Source organism: Chrysochloris asiatica, unplaced genomic scaffold (genome assembly GCF_000296735.1).
Source record: "Chrysochloris asiatica unplaced genomic scaffold, ChrAsi1.0 scaffold00005, whole genome shotgun sequence".
In the NCBI taxonomy this organism is placed as follows: Eukaryota; Metazoa; Chordata; class Mammalia; order Afrosoricida; family Chrysochloridae; genus Chrysochloris; species Chrysochloris asiatica.
The window spans coordinates 39062224-39074828 of record NW_006408523.1 but is presented as its reverse complement, the minus strand read 5'-3'; positions in this window follow the sequence as shown (position 1 = coordinate 39074828).

The following is a 12605-nucleotide window of genomic DNA, read 5'->3' as shown; positions in this document are numbered from 1 at the left end:
TATGGAGTGCCTTTCAGAGAACATACGTGTATTAGTCAAACTTCATTCAGGCATGAGTTGACCATGATTTCAACTTTAATAAATTAACAATAAGGTATCTATCTTAGTGGGTTAAGGAGCTCTGGTAGCGTAGTGGTTACAAATTGGGCTGCAAGCCTTAAGGTCAGCAGTTCAAAACTACCAGCTGTTCCACAGGAGAAAGATGAGGCTTTCTGCTCCCATAAAGATTACAGCCTAGGAAACACATACAGGGTTGTTATGGGTCAGAATAGACTCGACAGCACTTAGCAACAACATCTTAGTTGGGTTAGGTGTTGGGCCACTCCTTGGGAGAAAGAAGAGGCTGTCTACTCCATATAGATTTGTAGTCTTGGAAACATTTGATGATAAGGTTTTGTGTCAAATTTACTGGGCCAGGATTCTCTGTGGCTTGGCAGTTAAAATGTTATCATCCCCCATGACAAAATCGAATATAATGTCATCAATCCCATGATGAGATCTTCTGTGAGTAGCCAATCAATTGAATTGAAATTTCCTTGGGGGTGTGGCCTCTTTCCAAAATATTGGTCACTTAGGCAAAGCTTGTTTTCTTTCTGCTGGGTCTGGAAGGATCACCATCTGACCTCCAGTTCTGTGGATTTGAGTGAGAGGACTGCGGTATTGCCTGCCAATCCTGGGAGATATCAGCAACCAGTCACCTTACCTGCCTGACCTGCCTGCCTGCTGCCTACAGCTCTTGATTCATCTGACCCACAGATTTAGGACTTGTCCACCCCTACAACAGTGTGAGCTATTTCCTTGATATGTCTATATGTCTATATACATATAAGGACCTCTGGTAGCATAGTCGTTATGAGTCAGGCTGCTATCCTCAAGGTCAGCAGTTCGAAACTATCAGGCATTCCGTGGGAGAAAGATGAGGCTTTCTGATCCCATAAGGATTTACAGCCTTGGAAACCCTATGTAGGGTCACTATGAGTCAGCACTGACGCCACAGTACACTGCCACCACCACCACCATCACCATATATGCATATATAAGCTTCTCTGGATTTGCTTCTGTAGAGAACCCAGCCTAAGACAAATCCCTATAGAGGGTTGATATGAGTCAAAATCCCAGGTCCCCAGAGGAAGAGAGAGTCACTCTCTCATTTTCATTATATTGGGAGCAAGCCACTTCCCAAGGAAGCAATCCCTTCAACTAACTGCCTGATCATAGCCACTCATTAGAGAGCTAACTGGCTGTATTAGGTTTCCTCACCATGGGGATAAGCACATCCCAGCTGCTAAACCTCTGAACATTCTGGCCTAGTCAAGGTGACACAGAACCCTAACCATTACAGCCTGTAGCTTGTAAATAAAAAAATATTTCATAAAATATCATTTTCAAGAGGAAAGTAGAATCCTTATTTGGCCATTCCATCTCTCTGCAATTCTTATTTCTGAGCTGACTCACTATCAAAAGTAGCTAAATAGTTAAAAAATTTGTTCTACATAGCCAAAGCAATTTGACCATTTTCCACCATTAACCAGTTGGCGTCCAATATCTAGTATTTAATTATTTTATCTAATAATATGTGTGATGCTGTAAGATAAGCTCTGAACTGCTAACCACAAGATCAGCAATTCAAACCCAACACTTTGGAAACCCTATAGAGGGTCATTATGAGTCAGAGCTGACCTGACAGCATTTAACAATAGTAGTGTGGCTAGCCTGGGTTTCCTCAAATAAATTGAACTGAAAATAACTGGAGGAATTCAAGTAATTCAAACCTATAGTCATAATTTAGTGCCTTCGAGTCAGTTCTGACTCAGATCAACCCTAGCGTGTCTAAGGAGAAGCTAGTAGGTTTGAACAGAAGACCTTGAAGTTAGCAGTCCAGTGCTTATCTTACAGCACCATACTAGTACTCCAATCGAAAATCCTGTATGCAACAAATAAATAATCTACAAAGATGATCAAATTTAGACCTTTGTGTCAAATATAGCTTAAACTGTTGGTTTCTGTGGCAGAATTGGTTTTGATGGCCCACCTAGCTCTCCTTTATTGAGACAACATATCCATCCCTGGAAGAGATCAACCAACTATTTACTGATGAATTGCTTAAGTCACATTGCTCCCATCCTGGAATGAGCAGTGATACATTCCTACTTGGATTGACACCCATTGGAACTTTGTTTTTTCTGCTTGTGGGTTTCCAGCCAGCATCACACTTCAAGGCATCACGGTGTTTGAGCTACAGCTGCAGAATTCTGCATAGCATTAGTCCTGATCAACAAACCCATTTCATGGTCAAGAATGTGTGGCAGTGAGCATATATCTATGGGACCCCCCGCCCTAGCATCAAGAAGTTCACACAGAGTGATGAAACAGTTTCCAAAGATGCAGCTGGGGCACCTGCTAAAACATGATACCCTGTCAGAGCAGGTACTACCCTACAGGATTTGGTAAATTCCTTAAACAAGATCCATCCTATAACGTTGTGTCCCCAATAAGTAGGCCCTACTATCAAGTAGCAGGAAAGTAGAAGTAACTCCACTCACCCCCACTCTCAGTGACTCACTTGCAGAATTCATGTTTCCCATCACTAAAAGTTTACTGTCTGTGAATCTGCTGTTGACAGTATTGTTGTTGTTAAGTGCCATCAAGTCGGTTCTGACCCATAGTGACCCTGAACAGGGTTTCTGAGGCTGTAAATCTTTATGGGAGCAGAAAGCCTCATCTTTCTCCCACGGAACAGCTGGTAGTTTTGAACTGCTGACCTTGAGGTTCACAGCTTGATTCATAACCACTATGCTACCAGAGCAACTTCTACGCTACCAGAGCTCTTTGTTGATGATGTTAGTTGCCATCAAATCAATTCGAACTCTCAGAGACCTGATGTGTACAGAATAGACTTGCTCTTTAAGCTTTTCAAGGCTGTAATGTTTACAGAAGCAGGTGGTCAGGCCTTTATTCACAGACAACTCTGGGTAGGTTTTAGCTGGCAACCTTTCAGTTAGTAGTCGAGTTCTTAATCACTTGCACCACCCACAGACTCCTCTGTGAATCTGTTTTTGTTGCTGTAGTTAAGTGCCATCGAGTTGGTTCCGATTCATAGTGACCCTGTATAGGGTTTATGAAGAACAGCTGATGAATTTGAACTGCCAACCTTGTGATTCGAAATGGCTTTGTTGTCTAGTACATTATCCTGCAGCACCACATCAACCTAGAGGTCTTGATTTCAAAATCAGGACATTTTACAATAAAGTAAATCTCCAACTAAACTTAAAGCAATGACTATCACCTGGTCTTGTTGGGCTTCTCATGCCAGCATTCCAGCAGGTATAAAAGTATGTATCTCAATGATTAGGAAAGGCAACCCTGCTTATCATAAGAAAGTAGCACTACTGCTATATAATCAAGCCAAATAAATACATTTGCTAGACAAGTAATCTGCTCCTTTCGGTATATCAATGTCCAATGATGACTGTAAATGGACAAATACAGAACCCCTCATCTCAAAAAGGCCTGCTAACCTGGGACTCAGACGTCCCAGCATAAAGGTCTACATCAACCCAGAAGGAAAGCCACCTAGAGCGGCCCAAAGTACTCAAAGTGAGAAAAGTAAGACTTTGGCTTGAGAGGAGGAATATGGTGAGCACCAGTTAGAACCAACTTCAGTAGAGGGGGCTGTAGTTGAGCCCACTAAGCTTCCTCTTATAAGTTGCCCCCAGGAATGGTCATCATAGGGTCTGTATGGAGGAATAAGTGGACCTCTTAATCAGACCATTGCACCCATCTCCCAGTTACAGTGAGTGTGAGATGCCAACAAGTCAAAGTTCTACTCCTTCTCCAAAGATTGTCCTTCTCTAATGGGAAATGCTATGCATCAATCCCTACATCCTACCCCAACACAGTCAACAGCTAATGACTGATGCAAATGCCAATATTCTGGCCCTTAGGAGAGTTGTCCACAGCTTGCTCCCTGTGGATAAACCCAAAGCTAGATTTTACTTGAAACCATGTCCCTCCTCTGCTCTTTTCTCTTTCAGATCCTGCTTCACTCCCAACCATACAGGGTTTTTTCTGGAAAATATTTCCTCAATAAAGTCTTTAAACTCAAATATCTATCGAAGGCTCTGGTCCTAAAGATCTTGAACTAACACAATCCAAACGTTGTTGTTGTTGTTAAGTGTTGCGGAGTCGGTTCTGACTCATAGCAACACTCTATAGGCTTTCTGAGACTAAATCTTTGCAGGAGCAGAAAACCTCATCTTTCTCCACTGCAGCACCTGGTGGGCTTGAACCACCAACCTTGTAGTTAACAATCCAGTGTGCTTATCCTACAAAACCAAAGCACTTCAAACTTTACTGTGTATAAAAGTCAGTAAGAGAAAAGATTTCTGCCTAGAGCATTGTGCTCTTTCAAGATCTACCTGTTGTTGTTGTTGTTGTTGTTAAGTGCCATCAAGTTGGTTCCAATCCATAGCGACCCTATCTATCTACATGGTATCAAAGTGACAACAGGAACTCAAAAACTTGATTAGGAAGCCAGGGGGACTGTGAGTGTATGTTAATGCGGAAGGAACAGCTCAGGAAAGGAGGTTAAGAATGGTTGCAGCTCAAAGAATGTCATTGAAATGTACACAGGAAAACTTGAATTGATATATGGTTTTGCTGTGTATAATCTCTACTACAACAAAATATAAACTATCTTAATGGAAAAAATCAACAAGACTTATTTTAAATGCAGATTATTTAGTCCCACCTCCAGAAAAAAATAGATCTGTAGGGAGCCTGTTGTTGTGTGCCATCAAGTCAGTTCCAACTCATACTGATATGGGGTTTCTTGAGAGAAGCTGGTGCTTGAACTGTCAACCTTACAGTTAGCAGTCCAGGACTTATCCTACAGTGTCTGCATTATTAGCAACACTAACTGTGGATGCAATACAGCAATCAACTGACCTCTCTTTGAGGCACATTGGACTAAACCAGGGACACACACTCTGAGTAAACAAGAACCGAAGCCTCACAGGCACAGAATTTCTCTCCATTAGCGCATCTGAAAACAAGTTTCTCTAAAGTTATTCTTAAAGCTTTCATATCCCAACATATAACAAATCCCTAACCTCAGCTCCGTGATATAGCTTTCATGCTACTCATGTTTATGACTTTCAGATGTTAATAAAACATGATAAGTGCAAAAGTCAAAATAAAGTAGAAGAGGAGGCATGTAAGTAATGGGTTGCACATTCTTAATTTAAATCATATATATTCACTCACTGAGTAACTGAATGCTAACCAAATGAATTTGTAATATATTCCAGTCTAGTTTTATTAGTATTTGTGCAGCATGTGTAATGTGAAAACAAAGAAAATATATTGCTACATCAACTTATATTATTCATGCATATAAAGTTCTGTGTATCTGCCCACGCGATTGAGAAGATGCATTAAAAAGTCGATTACAATAACAAGAAAAGGTTATTTGAGTCAAATCAAAACAATAAATGGACTAGAGAAAAACTGTAAAATATTTGTTTTACATTTTCCTCCAGTGACACATAAAACATTATCTCATTCTCTAAGCGATTATGAACATTTCTATTCTGTCATATGGCATAAGTGGAGATTTGTTTAAAATCATTTATGTTCGGAAAGTTACACAAACCTCCTTGTACATACTTCAAAGGAAGTAGATTTCTGAAAACCTCAATTGTTGAAAAGTCATAACTTTCATTTGCAGTTACGCCAGGATAGATGAAACTATAGAAGCTGCTTTAGCCAACCTCTAATTAAGGAATTTAAGGAGACCTGGTGCCACAATGATTAAGCACTCCAGTGCTAAGGGGAAAGTTGATGGTTTGCACCTACCAATGGCTCCACAACAGTGAAGACCTGGCAATCCATGCCCATGAACATTGTTGTTGTTAAGTGCCATCGAGTCGGTTCCGACCCATAGCGACCCTGTACAGGGTTTCCGAGGCTGTAAATCTTTACGGGAGCAGAAAACGCTTCAGCTTTCTTCCGCGGAGCGGCTGGTAGTTTCGAACTTCTGTCCTTCAGGTTCGCAGCCCGATTTGTAACCACTATGCTACCAGAACTCTGTACATTACAGCCTAGGAAATCCTATGGGGCAATCCTACTCTGTTATATAGAATCACTATGTACTGGAATCAACTCCATGGCAGACAACAGCCAATCAGTTTGAGGAGTCTAGCGGCACAATGGTTAAGCTGTTGGCTACTAACAGAAAGGTTGGCAGTTCAAACTCACCAGTCACTCCACAGGAGAAAGATTATAACCAATAAAACTCTATGATGAGGCAGTTCTACTCAGTCAAATGGAGATATTATGAGTCAGAATTAACTTGGTAGGACCCAATAGCAAAAACAATCAACCAATTACCCCACTCTCCTTTATTTCCTATATTTCACTCTGTGAAGAGTTCCTGACAGTGTGTAGCACACTCCTGAATACTAGGCCATTCCCAATTATGACCATCCATGTCTCTGTTCCAGGAGAGTTATACAATCCATCAAAAGCCAATTGTGGTTTTTCATAAATGTGTACACAATCCAAGTTATTATTGTATTATTTACTTTTATTAAACAAATATTACAAAAGCCCATAAAATAAGAATCTAAAAACAAGTACCCTTGTTTATTTGAAAACTAAGATGGGTATTTTGAAGAGATCCACTAAAGAAAAGTTCTTTTAAAAGCTAGTCACAAAGGAGGACATTCCTACGTATGTATTTCAATGAGCTGCAAATATATCTATGAATATAGTAGAACATACGGGAACAAAGTAATGAACACTTCTTAGTCGTATCCAAACACCTGGAGAGAATGAGTCATTGAACTTGAGATCTTAATACAATAGTCTCAAGTGACACCACGGTCAATTGGCATAACATAGTCTACAAAAACAATGTTCTACATCCCACTTTAATGAGTACTGATCAGGGTCTTAAAAAGTTTGTGAGCAGCCATCTAAAGTATAAATAAGAGTGAAGAGATAAAAGAAGCAAGAACTAATGGATCATGTAAACCCCAGTTTCTAACCCTGGGAACAGAATAACCAGTTGGTGTCCAGCTACCACTGTTAACTACTCTGAGTGACATTAAATATGAAGTCTTAGCTCTGGTAGCATAGTGACTACAAGTCGAATTGATAATCTCATGATCAGCAGTTCGAAACTACCAGCTGTTCCATGAGAGAAAGATGAGGCTTTCTACTCCCATAAAGATTTACAGCCTTGGAAACCCTGTACAGGGTCACTATGAGTTGGAACTGACTCCACACCACACCACCACCACCACCTGATACAGTGAAGGAAAAATGGGGAACAAAATTCAAAATCGTAAAAAAGACCATGTTTACTTGTCTGATAGATACTAGCAGATAGATACTCTGAGAGCATGGCCCTTAGATACCCTTCAGAGCTGAACTCACCCCGTGACTCAACTTTCAGACAAATGATAGACACACCTGTATAGTGAACAGGAGTCCTGGTGTGGCGCTGTGTGTTAATGCACCAGACTGCAAAGCCGTTTGAACTACAAGGTCGGTGGTTCAAGCTTACCAATTGCTCCTTGGAAACCCTATACAGGGTCGCTAGGAGTCGGAACCGACTCGATGGCACTTATCAACAACAACGACATATAGTGAACAATAACACCATCAAGGTACACACTTCTTAGAACAATCAGCCATACAAAATCAAAAGAATGACATTAACCCAGGGAAAAATCATAGAAGACAGAAAGGGACAGGAAAGAAGGACAAATGGAAATGGTAAACACAGGGAGGAAGTGGGAAGAGGACTGTTCCATTGAATCAAAATATGTAGGAACTGCTGAATTGAAAACCAATTTGCTCTACACTGTCAGCCAAATCACAATAAAAAGATTTTTTCTGCTGATCATAAATGATTGAGAAATGTAAAACAAAGAGGAAATAGTGAAAGTCTACAAGTCCTGATGTGGTGCTGTAGGATAAGCCCAGGAATGCTAACTGAAAGTTCAGTGGTTCAAACCCACTAGTCGCTCCTTGGAAACCCTGTATAGGGTCACTATGAGTCAGGACTTACTCAATAGCACTTAATACTAACACCATAAAAGTATTTTATACCTAATAATTTTGGGGTTTTTTTTCCAATAGTTTTGTACTTCAACTTTTTATTTTACTTTAAATAATTCCAAATTATCATCAAGTCCAATTATCATCAAGGACTCGTGACAGGTGTGATGTAGGCAAGAAAGCATTGGCTTCCCAGGCTTGGTGCCACCCAGGGCAGTGACTGGTGTCAGCCCTCAACATGGGTCACCTCCCATGAGGAGAACATACAGACTCCTCAGTAATGTTTAGGATAATACATGATAAATACCATTGTAAATTATTTAAAAGTATTGTTTCTTAGATTATATGAATTTTGTTGTTGTTGTTGTTAAGTGCCTTTGAGTAGGTTCCGACTCATAGCAACCCTATATAGGATTTTCAAGGAGCTGCTAGGGTGGTTGAACTGCCAAACTGTGGTTCACAGTCCAGTTTTGATCCTTCATCATGATACCAGGTGTCCGATCATAGAATAATATGTGAAAAATACAGCTGTGAATTGTTTAAATGTATTGTTTCTTGTTGTTGTTGTTGTTAAGTACCGTGGAGTCGGTTCCGACTCATAATAACCCTGCACAGGGTTTCCGAGGCTACAAATCTTTACCTGAGCAGAAACCCTTATCTTTCTCCAGCGAACAGCTGGTGGTTTTGAGCTGCCGACCTTGAGCCCAATTCGTAACCACTACGCTACCAGATCTCCTGTATTGTTTCTTAGATCATATGAATTGTTGTTGTTATTAAGTGCCATCGAGTCAGTTCAGACTCTTAGTGACCCTGTATAGGGTTTCTGACAAGCAACTAGTAAGCTTCAACCGCCAACCTTGCAGTCTTGCCCAGTAACCTGCAGCGTCACACCAGAACTACAATTATATGAATACTAGCAACAAAATCATTTTGTAAATCTTTTGACATTGAATTACAACTGAATATACAATTACAATTGAATTACAACTACAATTATTAGTAACTGAGCAGAAGTCTTGTTTTTTCTCCATTTCCTTAAATTCTCATAAAAAGTTACTGATCTAGATTCACCTTATTGTAGCTGAAACACCAGAATGTTTGACAAAAGCAGTGACTATAAAAACACCATCAGCAACAAAAACATAGCACCTATGTGCAAAACCACATTGGAAATGTCTTTGAAACTGGGCAATTATGACAACTTGAGTAGAGTGTGTTTGTTAGAAGGTTCAAAAGTAAATTAGCATAGAGTTTTAGCCTGTAGGCATGTTGATACATGCTAGCTAGACAAAAACATATATTTTTTGTTGCTGTTGTTATAACTAATCAGAGAGATATTTTTCTTGACAAAGAATAAATTTCTGCTAAAACACTGCACACTTTATAGACAGTCATTCTGGTGTCACATGCTCCTACAGTATCACTCAATTGGTCTCTCTCGTGATGCCTCTGTAAGATAGCCAAGTCCTTCCCTAATCCAACCCATAGACTGCAGTCTCTGCCATACTGCCTAATGAATTCACATTTACACACACCTGGGTATGGATTTAGTAGCCCTGGTACTGTCGTGAATTACTAGTGGAACTGGGAAGTGCAAAGTCAGCAGTTTCCATCTACTACCCGCTCTGCTCTCATAAACTTTGTACACAGTCACCATGATTCAGAACTGACTCAACAGTACACCACCACCACAATGTATAGAGTTTCAAAAGACTTTCAATCCTTTAATCAATTTTAAAATATTTCCAGCTTTAAGTACATTCTTTTTTAATTAGTTTTTCAATTAATTGACAAATGACTGGTCCCAATCAAATTCTCATTTCCAGCTTGCGCTGTACTGGAGTGGTGCTGTAGAATAAGCAAAGTCGGTTTGAACTGCAAGGCCAGTGGTTCAAACTCACCAGATGCTCCTCAGAAACCCAATAAAGGGTCGTTATGAATTGGAACTGACTCAATGGCATTTAACGACAACATTGTATTATATGTGAGCAAACAAGATGAGAAACCCCAAGATTTTATTTAAGTATGTGTATTAAAAAAAGAAAAAAACAACAAGTCAAAATAAAGAAAGTTATTTGTAGCAGTTCTATTATAGCAAGCTACGGGGTCCTGGTGTGGCTCTGTAGGATAAGAACTGGACTGCTAACTGTAAGATCAGCAGTTCAAACCCACCAACGGCACCTCAGAAACCCTCTACAGTGTTGTGATGAGTCAGAACTGACTCGACCACACATAACAACAACAACCACCACATAGGAGACCCTGGGTGGTTTAAACAAGCTCAGCTGCTAACCAAATGTGGAGTCCACCCAGAGTTGACTCCAAAGAAAGGTCTGAGATATTTCTGCAATGTTTTTGTGTGTAGCGGTGGGGAGAGTAGGACTAAGGAGTTAGGGCTATCTTACAGAGGTTAGGAGCATGACTAGGTCTAGGTTAGGCCTGGGCCTTTGTTTAGTGATAGGGTTATGGTTAGGACAAAGGTTAGTGTTGGGGTTATCAGTAGGGGTTAGGCTAGTGCTAGGATTTAGGCTTGGTTTAGTTTTAGAGTTGCAGTGGGTTTATTTTTATTTTTTCTGATAATCTATTTCTGAAAACTCTATGAAGCAAAGTCCAAGGCATGATAGCAGAGAAAGCAGTCACACTGAGCAGACCCTCTGCAACAAAGGCTCTGGGACCAAGTAAAATTGATGCAGCTAGTGATCCCAGAGCCCTGAGCATCCAAGGATGGGACAAAGAGGCTGACTGATTGTGACTGGAAGAAGAAGTTCAACAGGAGCTTTGAGAGAAGAAAAACAGGCTGACTGTGGGTAGGCATGGAGCGGTGCAGCCATCTTGAGCTTTTTCAAGCAACTGTTGATAAGCCACCTGAAGGCATAGGAAATGGTTGGAGGTTCGTTACAAGGCATGCTGTTCTACCTTGTTCTCATGCCTTTCTGTAAACATGCCAACCTTGAGGTTGGCAACCCGATTCGTAACCACTACCCCTACTTCTAGAGGCGTGTAAACCCACCCTGAGCTATGCTATGCTAACAACAAATAAAGAACTAACTGTGTTTGCACTTCCCATCTCTACCATGTCCACCAAGAGACAGGTGATGAGTGCCTGAGAATATACTAATATGATGTTGTTGTCAAGTGTTTTCAAGTCATTTCTACTGTGCACATATGGAATTGACTAAATGACACTTGACATAATTTCCTTACTTTCCCTCAGTGTTCTTAATTTCAGAGTTTTTGTGCCTGTTTGATCTTTTGTTCATTCATGATGCCTGTGATTCAAGAGCCCTTATTTAATAATTTTTCTCTATATTTTATCAGTTCCCTTTCTAAATTTCTATTTAATATATGTAGGAACTCTAAGAACGATCTCTATTTTTACTCCCGTTTTATGTTTTAATTTGATTTGCTGGGTGTTGAGATATGCAAGTATAATTCCAAGAGCTCTTTCTTGTTCTTTGTTCCTTTGTTAGTACTCTGTTCTTATTTTATGAAAACAATACCTTCTCATTCCTTTCCCTCCAAATTATTGTCTGTGTTTCTTTTGGTCTCCCTATTTAATGTTAGAAACTTCCCTCATGTTACCATGAAGCTTGATTATGTAGTCATAGTTAAGAGTTAATTGCTAAAAGACATATTGGGAAGTTGGTGCAAGTAGGTCCGACTAATTAATTCTCAAGTAGCTTATAGAATAATTTCATATAGGCAAACCATAAACACCATTGTCTGTAAGTATTTTCTTTGTCTCTGTTCAGTTTGTCCAAAGGTATATAAAAGCCTGGATTCCAACATTCTGATTGCCAAACAGGGGTTTGAATAAGCATGTCTTTCAATTCATCCAGTAGAATTTTACTTAATATCCCTACATTCAAAAAGAAGTCTTAATATGGCCCTTTTTTGTACCAAAAGACTGTATCCACTTTAGAATAATCTCTCTGGAGAATAAACTGCATGTGTCTTTTTGGCATCCTCCTCTCAGGCACTGAAGTTTCCATTTTCTCTGTCTTTCTAAATCAGATTTCCTATTTATTTTGTTTCCATATTTAAAAATGTGAAATTGTCTCGTGTCCTCCATAATTTTCTTGCATGTTTCTTGTGGATCTTATAGAAGGAACTATAGATAAATGCTTAAATTCATCTGTCATCTTTAAGTGGAAGCAAATATTTTCTCTTAGTCTTCAATTTGTCTTCAGACTTGCTTTTCTTCTCCTATAAAATGAATATCATTATCATCATCATCACCATGCTTGTTTATGCCCACCTTTGGTAAGAAGTTTCCAAAGACTATTCTTAAACAAACTTTAATGTTAATCATTGACCTCAGGAATACCATAATGAATCAATTAGTCCAATGGACTATGGAACATGTGAAGATCAGTCTCCACAACTCTGAGACCAGAAGAACTAGATGGTGCCCAACTATCACTACCAACTGCTAAGGAGCATTCAGGCTGTACTTCTTCCAAGACAGCCATTTTTCATGTTTCAGGTAGTCCAAAGTGTATGCAACATTCATTAACACCATAATTAAAATACATGAA